Genomic DNA, 12,386 nt, shown 5'->3' on the forward strand with positions numbered 1-12,386 from the left:
GAGCTTTTTCACGTGAAATATCTGCGGTTCTTTTTAACATTTAAACATTTTTGTTTAAATTTTGAACATTAAACATAATTTTTTTATGGAAAAATTATTTGTTTTTTCAAAATTTTTAGAGATATATTTGTTTTTTTTATTTATGAAAAATGTCAAATAATAAAAGGTTGACATATTTTTTTTTAGGAAGAATTATGTATAATTGTTTGATCAAAATTTTTGGGAAAATCCTTTTTTTAATTTGGAATTAACTTTTTGGAAAAAAATTATATTAGTTTATTTAAAAATTTTAATTTCCGAAAACTGTGAATTAGTAAAATAAAAAAAGTGGCTGAATTTTGTTTGGAAAAAAAATTACGTATTTTTTTAATAAAATTTTTTTTCTGAAAAAATGAGATATATGAAAAAGTGCATTTTTTTTTTTTTTTTTTTTTTTGAAGAATATTTTTTTTATTCAAAACTTTTAGGGAAATAATGATTTTTTTTAATTTCTGACAAATTTGAAATAATAAAAAAAGAACACAAATTAATAATCACAATAATCAAATTATTTTAGGGAAATAATTTTTTTTCTAAGCTCTGAAAATTTTGAAATAATAAAAAAGTGGGTGAATTTTTTTTTAGAAAAAAATATGTATTTTTTTAATGAACTTTTTTAAGGGAATGCTTATTTTTTTAATTTCTGAAAAATTTTAAATAATAAAACTAGAGAGCAGTTTTTTTTGGAAAAATAGTTTATATTTTTTTATTCAAAATTTTTAGGGAAACAATTGTTTTTAGGTCCGAAAATTTTGAAATAATAAAATAGTGGGTGAATTTTTTTTTTTAGAAAAAAATATGTATATTTGTAATGAACTTTTTCAAGGGAATGCTTATTTTTTAATTTCTGAAAATTTGTAAATAATAAAAATAGAGAGTAGTTTTTTTTTTTTTTTTTGAAAAATAGTATATATTTTTTTATTCACAATTTTTAGGAAAATAATTTGTTTTTAGGTCTGAAAATTTTGGATTAATAAAAAAGTGGGTGAATTTTTTTTACAACAAAATTATATTACAATAGTTAAAAATTTTTAAGGAAATTCTTCTTTCTCTATTTCTGAAAAAACGTAAATAATAAAAAGTTTATGGATTTTTTAAATTTTTTGGGAAAAAAATTATATAAAGGGTGGTTAAATTTTAAGGGCCGATATTGAATGTAAACCACACCTAAATGTCAAGTTTTTTTTGCATTTCATTTGACATTTTTCAATTTCAGACTAACTCAATTTGAACCGTGAAAAAAAACACAATCGAGCAACGCGTTAAAGTTATTCAAGCTTATTATGAAAACGGGCGTTCAACTCAAAGTGCATATCGCGCACTTTCGAAGAAAATCATCTCCAGTGATAAGGCACATTTTCACCTCAGTGGATTCGACGGGCCGGCGGCATCATTGGGCCGTATTTTTTTCCAAAATTAGGCCGGTCAGGCAGTTACTGAGAATAGTATTCGCTATCGTGAGATGATAACGCACTTTTTATGGCCCGAATTGGAAGATATGGATGTGGACGATATGTGGTTTCAACAGGATGGTGCCACTTGTCACACAGCTAACGAAACAATGGCTCTTTGGCGCAAAAAATTTGATGGCCGAGTAATCTCACGTCGCGGCGATGTCAATTGGCCGCCAAGATATGTGATTTAACACCGTTGGACTTCTTTCTTTGTGGTTATCTGAAAGAAAAGGTGTACGTCAATAAGCCATCAACAATTCAAGAGCTAAAGGTTGAGATAATGGGCACATTAACAGCATAGAACCTCAATTATGCCTCAGCGACATCGAAAATTTGGACCATCGGATGGAGGTGTGCCGCCGAGGAAGCGACGGCCATTTGGCCAATATTTTCTTTCATGAGTAATTGAACTATACCAGTATTATCATAATAAAGAGATATGATAATAATTTGATAAAAAAATTGTATTTTATTCAAAATCAATACCGGCCCTTAAAACTTAACCATCCTTTATTATCCTTCATGTTTAAGGAAATACTTCTTTTTTTAATTTCTGAAAAAATGTGGTATATAAAAAAGTTACTAAATTTTTTGTTTTGTTTTGAAAAGTTTTTTTTTCAAAAATTTCGGGAAATAGTCTTTTATTTAATTTCTGAAAAATATAAAATAATAAATTAATTAATTTAATTATTTTTAAATATTTTTTTTGGTTTTTTTTTTTAATTTTGTAGGCAAAAAGTTTTTTTTACAATAATTCTGAAAAATTTTAAAAGTGAGTGAATTTTTCATATTTTTCTATTTTAGAAATTTGCTTAAACACATTTAACTTTCAGTGGCAGCACCATTTCCAACGGCCTGCTGTTACTGCACTTTCTCAAATTTGGCCACAGGCAGGGCTGCCAAGTGACAAAAAGGAAAAAGTATATATGATGAATAATGAAAGAAAAGAATTGTTATATTTGATGTAAAAAAAAATATGCAGGACACGCCTGAGCAATGAATATAAAAGGAACAACGTCATAGAATCGAAACTACTGGCGCAGCAAAAAGCGCATTCAATGCTTCATTTGCTGGTTGCAAGAAATATGAACATTTGCAAAGAAAATAATCATAAAATTAGAGAAGGAGGAGAAGGACGATGGAAAAATACTCCCATTCAAGGGTTGCTGTTTGTCACATTTGTAGAGCCCAAGCGGAGCTATGGCTTAATGAGGGATATGTATCCATGATGTAGGTACGTCAGTGTGTTGGTAAATAGGAATATATGTGCGCTCAACTAAAATTGAATTCAAAGCCTAGATGAGTTGTTTTTTATATTGAACTGGAGTTTTTTAGAAGTGAATGTATTGTTTTTTTCTATTTCCTCTCAAGGCAATAAAGTCCAAAAAGCTTCACTGCATTTCTGCCGCTATTTTTTCTTATGATCTCCTCCGAAGCATGAAAATCAATTCATCATCATCATCATTCCCTCGTCTCCGTTGCGGAGCATAAGGCCAAAGTAAAATGTTTCCATTTTATGCGATTCCCGGTTATACTTGCTGCCAGGTCATTGCTTTGTCCACAGCTTTGTATTCCTCTTCGATGCAGCGTCGCCAAGAGCCCCTAGGCCTGCCTCTTCTGCGATGTCCTTGGGGGTTCCAGTCCAGCGCTTGTCTGCTGATTTCAGGGCCACCTTTTCGTAGGGTACGGCCAAGCCATCTCCATTTACCTTCTCTTATTTCAGTTGCGTTTGGTTTTTGATGGAATTGTTGATGCAATTCGGTATTAGATATCCAGATTTATGAAAATTAATTAATACCAGCATAACTTTTCTAAGATTTTTCTATTTTTTTTTTACTTTTTGGGAGGAGGCTTAATATACCTATATAATATAAATATATTTATCATACGTCTGATTAATTAAATATAATGATGAGAAATAATTAATTATAAGCTTCAATTCGTGTTGAAATTTTTTTTTCTCACATCAATAGTTTCAGTGTAGGTGGCCGATTTTTTATATATTTTTTTTTTTAACAAATAGTTTTTTTCACAAAAAGATAAGTAAACATGTAATGAGGCGGAAGAAAGCACAATTTTATAATTTTACAATTTTTGATTTACTCGTACACTAAATATTTATATATTGGAACTATAAGGCTCTAATCGACACGATAGCAGCAAATAAAAATAAATATTTATAAGGAATTTAGGCCCACACCTAAGAATATTCATCCATAAGCAATTTAGTAAATTTACAAAAATTTCAAATATCTTTTCGTATCGGTAAACACAAAAAAAAGGCTACAAAAAGAATTATGGTCACATATCCCATCTTTGCCGACTTCAACGCCTTGTAAAGCCGTTGCCTAGTTACCTATATGCCACTAATTTTGAGTTTGTGGTATTCCCAAAAAACAATACGACTGTGCAAAATTATGTTGAATGGAATGGAACGAACCCCGTCAGAATTGCAGACGATCGCTTCTAGTCGTCTAATACGAGTACCAATCGACGTTTTGGATAGAATGGCGCCAAGTCAAGAGACTTCATTAATTGGATGTGGATGAAAATGTAATAATTCGAGTTATTCTATTTAATTGCTTTGCGTTCCAAAACTAGATCGTTCAGGTGCGATTTTTACTCACAAAGTATTAAATTGTAGCCGCATTGATGTCAGTGGCTCAACAACAGCGCCATTTATTTTGCTGTAGGTGATGAACGAAGTACCTCTTTTCATGAACTAAAGAAACAAAGCGATTACATGTCTAGTGATCCAAAATTTAAATTGTCGTCAATTCTTCTAAGAATTGGTTAAGTTTTAGGCTTAAATATAATTAGAATGTGAATAGCAAAATTTGGAAACAAGTTAAATAATTTTCAAAGGTTCGATTGTTTTTAGCATTTCATTTATTTATTTTGTATTATTTGTACCCCGCAGTATTTTCTTTGTTTTTAATAAGTGAAATATGTTCGATTCTTTTTTTTTTTTTGTTTGGCATTTTTATATATTTCTCTTTTTGAAGTGAAACTTCTTAGGCGTCGATGGACAAGCGAGAATGGAGAGTAAAATTTCAAGACCATGCAACGTTTTGGGCATTTTCGTTCCACGAGAGAGAAAAAAGATGTAACGTAGCGGAAAAGGACAGAGAGAGCTATACCTTATATACAATATATCTTAGATACACTCTAGGCTACTTTTCCAGAGTTTTTCCATGTGGTTGCTAATTTCTAGTGAGAAATAACACTGTCTACTTTTTGGCGCTTGTAGTTGGTGTGAACTTGTAGGAAATATATTTTTGGTGCCTACTTTTTGGCGTTATATTTCCTTGGTGCCTTCTTCTTGGGGCGCCAGATTTATTAGTATTGCCTTGCAGTTATTTGTGCCGTTGCTGCGGTCTTGGAATCGCTGCGGTTGTGCGTGTGATAAACGCTCGGAGTAGAGCGCGTTGTTGCCACGGTTTGTGTCCGGAATTTACCTACACCGCTCGACCCTTCTCCGTTTTTTGTTACTTTTGTCTATTAGTATTCTCTGCAAATGTTGTGAATTTATTTAGGTACGTATTCTTTCACTCTCTCATTCTCTCTCGGGTCTCTCCCTCTTTCTTTGTCTGCCTTGAAAGTTTCACTTCTGTTATGTGGACTACGCTACATGAACTTTTTAAATAAAGCATACGGGATAATTTTTTTAATTTTTTAGGATAAGATTTATAAAAAATTGTGGGAAATTTTTTTAATTTTTTGTTATAAATTTTTAGAAAAATTATTTTTTTCTTATTTTTGAAAAACATTCTCCTGAGATTTTTATCATTAATAGCTGAAACTACGCTCACTAGCCTCCGAAAATTTGGAAGTGGGATCCCTATAATTTTTCGAGTTATATTCAAATGCGTACACCGAGTCCGTGAAAAATATAAATAAATAAAATAAAATATAAATATAATTTTTATAAATTTACTTCTTTTTCGAGAGATAAAAAGAAGCTGTTTTGGTGATTTTTGGAAAAAGCGTTCCATTCAGACTTCTTTTTGGTAGTGAGTGTAATACCTTCGGTACTTTTTAACATTTTTATAATTATAAAACATAATTAGATTAAAAAAAAATTGTTCAGGAATATTTTTTATTATTTTGTTCCAGATCCCGCTGACTTTTCTTATTTTTTGTTCTTTAATGAGGTTCATTTTAACATTTCTTCATTTGTTTTCGAATTATTTGGCACACAGTGTAGGAATTTTAGGAAACATATTTTATTAGTTTGTTCCCGTGCCCGCTGAATTTTTTAATTTTTGTTTTTAATGAGTGAAATAAGTTTGGTTATTTTAAACATTTTTATAACTTTTTTAATTTGGCACAAAATGTAGATTAAAAAAAATTTTAGGAAATTTTTTAAAATTTTAGAATTTCTTTTTTATTTTTTTGTTCTCCTTCTCGCAGAATTTTCTTATTTTTTTTAATGAGTAAAACAGGTTTGGTTCTTTTTAACATTTTAATATTTTTTTTTATTATTTTAGGATAAAATGTAGTTAAAAAAAATCGAAAAAATACCCCTCAGATTTTTTTCTCAATTTTTTCTCATTATTATCCAAAAATAGCCGTGACAAATCTGATTATTTTTGAAGTACAATATTTTTCGTAAAATGTAGTTTAAAAAAAATTTAGCAAACATATTCTATTATTTTGCTCCCGTGCCCGCTGAATTTTCTTCTTTTTTTTATTGAGTGTAATAAGTACGGTTTTTTTAATTTTTATAATTTTTTTTAACTTTACTAAATTTAAAAAAAATTTAGGAAATTTCTTTTATTTTTTTTTTTTTTGTTCCCGTTCTCGAGGAATTTTTTTTTTTTTGTTTTTTAATGACTGAAATAATTCGGTTTTTTTACATTTTTATATATTTTTTTTTATTTTTTTAGGATAAAATATAGTCAAAATTTTTGTTTTTAAATGCCCCTCAGATTTTTGATCTCGTTCCCATTGAATTTGTTTATTTTTTTTTACTCTGCTTTTCTTAATGGACGAAATGAATTCGGTTCTTTTAAACATCGTTATAATTTTTTTTTTAATTTTTTGGAACAAAATGTAGATAAAAAAAATTTTTTGAAAATATTAAAATTTTTTTTTTCATTTTTTTGTTCCCGTTCCCGCAGAATCTTCTTATTTTTTAATGAGTAAAATAAATTTCTGGTCTTTTCAAAATCTTTATAATTTTTTTTCTTATTTTAGATAAAAAGTATATTAGTTAAAAAAAATTCTAAAAAAATACCCCTCAGATTTTTTCTCAAATTTTTCTCAGTATTATCCTAAAATGCCGTAAAAATGTGATTATTTTTGAATTATTTTCATAAAATATAGTTTTAAAAAAAATTTAGGAAATTTATTTTAATATTTAGTTCTCGTTTCCACTGAATTTTCTTATTTTTTTTTTTAATGAGTGATATAAGTTCGGTTCTTTTTAATATTTTAATATATATTTTTTTAATTTCTTGGCACAGAATGTTGATTTAAAAAAAGTTTAGGATACTTTTTTATTTTTTTATTCCCGTTTCCGCTGAATTTTCTTATTTTTTTAATGAATGAAATAACATGTCTTTTTAACATTTTTTTTTTTTTGTTTTTGATTCTTTTAGCATAAAATGTAGTTAAAACAAAATCGATAACCCTCAGATTTTTTTCTTTTTCTCACAATTTTTTCTTAATTATTATCCGAAAATAGGCGTGACAAATAACGGTCTGACTTGATCACTGAAGTTCTATTTTCCATTTTGATATTTCTGCAACACTTTAATAAATTTACTTCTCTTTTGGGGTAAAAAAAAGTCTTTTCAGTGTCGTCAGATTTTTTATTTTTTTGTTACTTTTTTTTTTGTTGTAATGAATAAAATAGTTATTTTTATACTTTTTCAATTAGCTTTTTTATACTTTTTTCAATTTTTAAAGATGAAATGTAGGTTTAAAAAAAAATTGTTTTTCAATACTTTTAGAGAAATTTCTTTTTTCCCTGTTCTGAAAAACAGAATTGTTTCTTATTTTTTTGCATTAAAGTTTGGTAGTTCCATTTTTCTATAACTTTTTGAGTAACATTCAAGTACGTGAAAAATTAGTTCCATTTTTCTATAACTTTTTGAGTAACATTCAAGTACGTGAAAAATGGCGCTCTAGCTTTATCGTAAAAGTTCTGTTTTGACATTACTACGACATTTTTCTAAATTTCATTGTTTTGTTTTTTTTTTCTTTTTTTGAATAAAAAATGTTTCCTGTTTTGTGCTTTTTGAGGAACATTTTCTCGCAGATTTTTTTTTTTTTTTAATAATGAGCAACTTTATGTGTTGTGATCCAAGTATTATGGACAATTTCGTCAGTTCCCCTAAAAATTTGTGTATTTTTATTCTTCAATCTAAGAGAAAAAATTTACAAAATTTTTGAAAAAATCTAATTATTTTGGGATTTATTAAATTTGAAATTATGGTATATGTACATTTTTGTAAGAACAACCACAGAAAAGGCCTAAAGAACTCAAAAGCTGGTTTAACGGTTGAAGATGTGTTGAATGTAGTAAAAGTTATTTGGAAAGAAGTGAATAAATAGAGCTGTATGGAAAAACTTGCATAGCTTATTTTGAATTTCTACACTTTCCTTTAATTTTGAGCAATATTTTAAACAGAATGATAATCGATAAAGTAGCCATAATAACCCGAAAGCCACGTGCATACAAAGCTACTCGGTCCCCAAAAATATCAGGCCAGTATTTTCAATTAATAGGCCTAAATCAGAGATGAAAACTGAAATATTTATATGGATTTGAGAGCTCAATATCTCGGCTTGTCAGCGGCCTTTAAACCTCCTATTGTTCTCATATAATCTCTTATCCCATACAATTTCTACTATCTTCAATACCTTTCAACACACCCTTTTCAACACACCCTAATCATACTTATACGTTTTACATCATCAAATGCATACACTAAGCTGAACAAAAACAAGCCAACCAAATTCACTTTAGCCACAATATTCATTACCGCTTAGCAACCTTTTGTCCAGTTTCGAGAACTCAACAAGTCATCAACCAAATAACTTTATTTCCAGCAGACGACTTTTATGACTTTTATGCACCTTTAAGTGTGTGCCTGATACGTGCGTGTGTCTGTGCTGAGAGTAGAGAGCAAGCAACTTGCAAAATCAACTCCATCTCACATGATTGTTTGCGTGAAGCGTCAAACCTTATCAGCATTTTGCTCATTCACTCACGCCAATTAGCCAAATCTCTTTGCTTGCCATATCCTCTGCTCCGCATTATCCATGCAGGTGAAACGCTGTTTGGAATGAGTGCCACAAGACAATGCGCCAGCGAAGGAGAATGGAGAATATTAGCGCCACAAGTGTGCGAAAATACTAACTTTCACACATACATACACATATCTATGAGTATTTATAGCTGTACTGAAGATGTCTCCGGCTTGGTTGCCGTGAACGCCACACACCGGCAGTACAGTAGTTACACCAGTGCCACTAAATCCGCATTTCTTCTTTGCGCGCACAACTCCACCTATTTACGCTTGTGAGCGAGCATTCGCATCCTAGAGTTTGTTTGCCATAAAACATGGTTATGTGAGTTGGTCAGGTCGATGGCGAGTAAATTAATTTGATAATTTGCTTCCGGTGGAATGACGAAATGGGAAGCATAAGAAGCGTAGAAAGAAAGGAGATGGTTTTGCTGCTAGAGAAACTGAGCTGGATGCTAGAAATTATACGTTCTTTGATGCCTTTAATGCTGTTGCTCCTCAATGTAGACCATTGCGTAGGTGACTTTGAATTACTTCCAAGTGGATGACTATGGATTGGGATATCATTGGTGATCAAAGAGCAAAAACGCAAATATAGTAAGTAAATAAAAAAATAACTATGTAATGTTCAATACTCTCCACTGCTTACTTACCACTCCAGTTGTGACAAAAATCATTTCAAGCCCATCTCTTACCGCATATCTCTGACTTTCGAATCCCCGCAAAACCTATACGGCTGTGTAAAACGACGTTGAGCACTACGGTAAGCAGCGTCAGGATCGGAAAAGACCTCTCTGAGGCGTTCAATACCAAGCGAAGTTTCAGACAAGGCGATTCCTTTTCATGTGAATTCTTTCATCTACTGAAAATGAAATTTTAATAGGTCGAGCCAAGGAGCACCAAGAAATTTGGTGGCTTTTAAAACACTCAGACTAAAAAGCCCAGTGAATTTAGAGTTCTGGAAAGAGGGTAGATAGTCAAGGATGGAAGGAGAAAAGTATCAGAAAGAGATAGGAAAGAATAGAGCCGGAGAGAAAGGTAGTTGGTCCTGTGAGAATTTTCCAGATTCTTTGGCAAATCTGTAAATATCCTCCCACGACATCGGAACCCAAAACTCGCAGCCTTGCAAAGACAGGGCACTCACAGAGAAAGTGCCCAATGCTACCCGCCTCCTCTAAGCAAGACAGGCACATCGGGTTCTCAATGATACCAAAGGTGGTCACATGCTGACCCTGTGTCCTGTAATAATACCGACCATCAACCGAACTTCTTTCCTTCCAAGTTTTAGTAGAAAGTTTGACAGTTTTCTGTTCGGACAAAACACTTTGCAGTTCTGCAGCGCTTTAGACCGGATTATTGGCTCTGGCCATTGCGGGGGAACCGCTGATCCATGGTTGGCCAATTCAGAGGCAATTTCGTTTCCTTGAACAACGGACTGTCCTGGAACCCACATAAGTACAAGCCTATTCTGTCTTGCAACAGAGTTAAGCTTCTTCTTGCATTCTTGAACAATCTTTGAGGTTTGCTTCGCGTTCTCCAGGGCCTTCCATGCAGCCTGACTGTCACTTCCATCCACTACTGGAAAAAGTTATTCCTGCTGCTGAGTTAAACCGCTTCGGCACTACCTACTACAAAAGCGTCATGCTGACGATATTGATATTGTCAGCCTGAATAACCTGTATGTTCAACGTACTCCAGTCTGGAGAAGGAAGCAGAAAAAGTGGGTCTTGCGGTGAAAAAGCTAAAACAAAGTACCTGCTGTCAACACACAAAGAGTCCTCGCGTCTTGGACAAAACGTCACTGTTGGCAACCGCGAACTTGACGAGGTGAAGGACTTTGTTTGTCTAGGAACCAGTGTTAACAGCCAGAACGACGTCTAACAAGAGATTCAATGAAGGATAACTCTTGCCAATAGGTGTTACTTTAAACTCAGTAGGCAATTGAGAAGTAGAGCCCTCTCTCGAAAAACGAAAACAACGCTATACAAAAGCCTAAACATCTCCGTCCTTGTATATGCTGAGAGAGCACTAGGAGCGCTCGAGAGAAAAATTCTCCGCAAAATCTTTGGACCTTTTCGTGTAAGCGAGAATGAGTTCCGTATCCGATGGAACAGCGAGCTGTATGAGCTATACCGAGATGTCGACATAATGAAGCGTATGAAAATACAGCGGCTGCGCTGGCTTGCCCATCCCCCGAGGAAGAACAAAAGTGCTGCGGTACAGCAGTCCTTCGAGAGGGAACCCACTGGTAAACGACGAGGAAGAACAAGAAGGCTTAATCTGCGCTGGGGAGATAAAGTGAAGCATAATCTGGCATCACTAGGTGTCACCAACTGGCACCGGCAAGAAGCGAACCGAGCTAGATGGCGCAATGTTTTAGATGCGGCCAAAACCGATAACTGTGTATAGTGGCATCTAAGTTACAACGATTTGCTGGCTGTTTGGCAAAGCAAAAGCATTCATTCGATAGAACTCTTTCTGCTATATAAAACTGTGTTAATTGTATTTTTGAGTTATTTAATTTGTTATTAGTTTTGAGCCTTAGAAATAGAATACCCAGGAGGCAAAAATCAACATTTTTGACGTCTGCTTTTCTTTGCTTTTCAGCGAGGTCAAAAGGCTGCCGAAGCAACGCGGAACATTCGCGACGTGTATGGAGAAGGTATCATAGGTGAGTCTAGAGCACGGAAATGGTTAGCGAAGTTCACATATGGCGACTTTGACGTTCATGAAACGTCCTGCAGCGAAAGGCTTTCTGAATTCGATGAAGAACGTCTCAAACCACTTTTGAAGGACAACCAAACGAGTCGCCAAACCAGTCGTGAACAGCGGTTTTTGTACCGAATCGTCACGGGAGATGAGAAATAGCAGAAAAGCAACGGAGCGCGTAAAGGTCAAAATAAAGATGTCCATCACTCAAATTCATTTTTTTTTTTCAGTAAACAAAGGAACTTGGATGATTAATTTTGCGTCACGTTGTATATTTATTTATTTACATATATGTATACAGAAACTCATAGCTTATTTGATGCAGCCAAAAAATATTTTTAAAAGATGAAATATATTTTATGGAAAAAAATATTTTTTTTTTTTATTTTGAAGTAACATACTTTATTTAATAACAAAATATAACAAAAAATGTTTCTTCATAAGAAAGATATGCCAAATTAAAGTAATTCAGTTACAGTTTTGAGGTCACAGCTTAAATGATGCACTAAATTAAAAGTATTCAAGAAACATAAACACATTAATATTTCGATTTCATGATTACGGCTAATACTTAATGCGGTATCCCTTTTGATTCAGAATAGCTTTTAATCGGGAATTCATTTATTCTACAAGTTTTGCTGTATAATCGGAACTAATTTTATCCCATTCTTCCTGTAGTGCCCGTTACAGATCCGAAGCATTAGAAATATTGTGGTTTCTTATTTTATTTTCCAGTACTGAACACAAATTCTCAATAACTTTGAAATCTGGACACTGTGCAGGTGTCTGTACCCACATGTAGGCAGTTCCAGATAAGCCAAGTTTTTACAATACCAGACGTATGCTTTAGATCGTTGTCTTCGTAGAACCTAAACGAATCCCTAATGCCCATTTTATCCGCACTTTGTACTAAATTATCTTTTAGCAG

This window comes from Anastrepha ludens, chromosome 6 (genome assembly GCF_028408465.1).
Source record: "Anastrepha ludens isolate Willacy chromosome 6, idAnaLude1.1, whole genome shotgun sequence".
NCBI classification, from domain to species: Eukaryota; Metazoa; Arthropoda; class Insecta; order Diptera; family Tephritidae; genus Anastrepha; species Anastrepha ludens.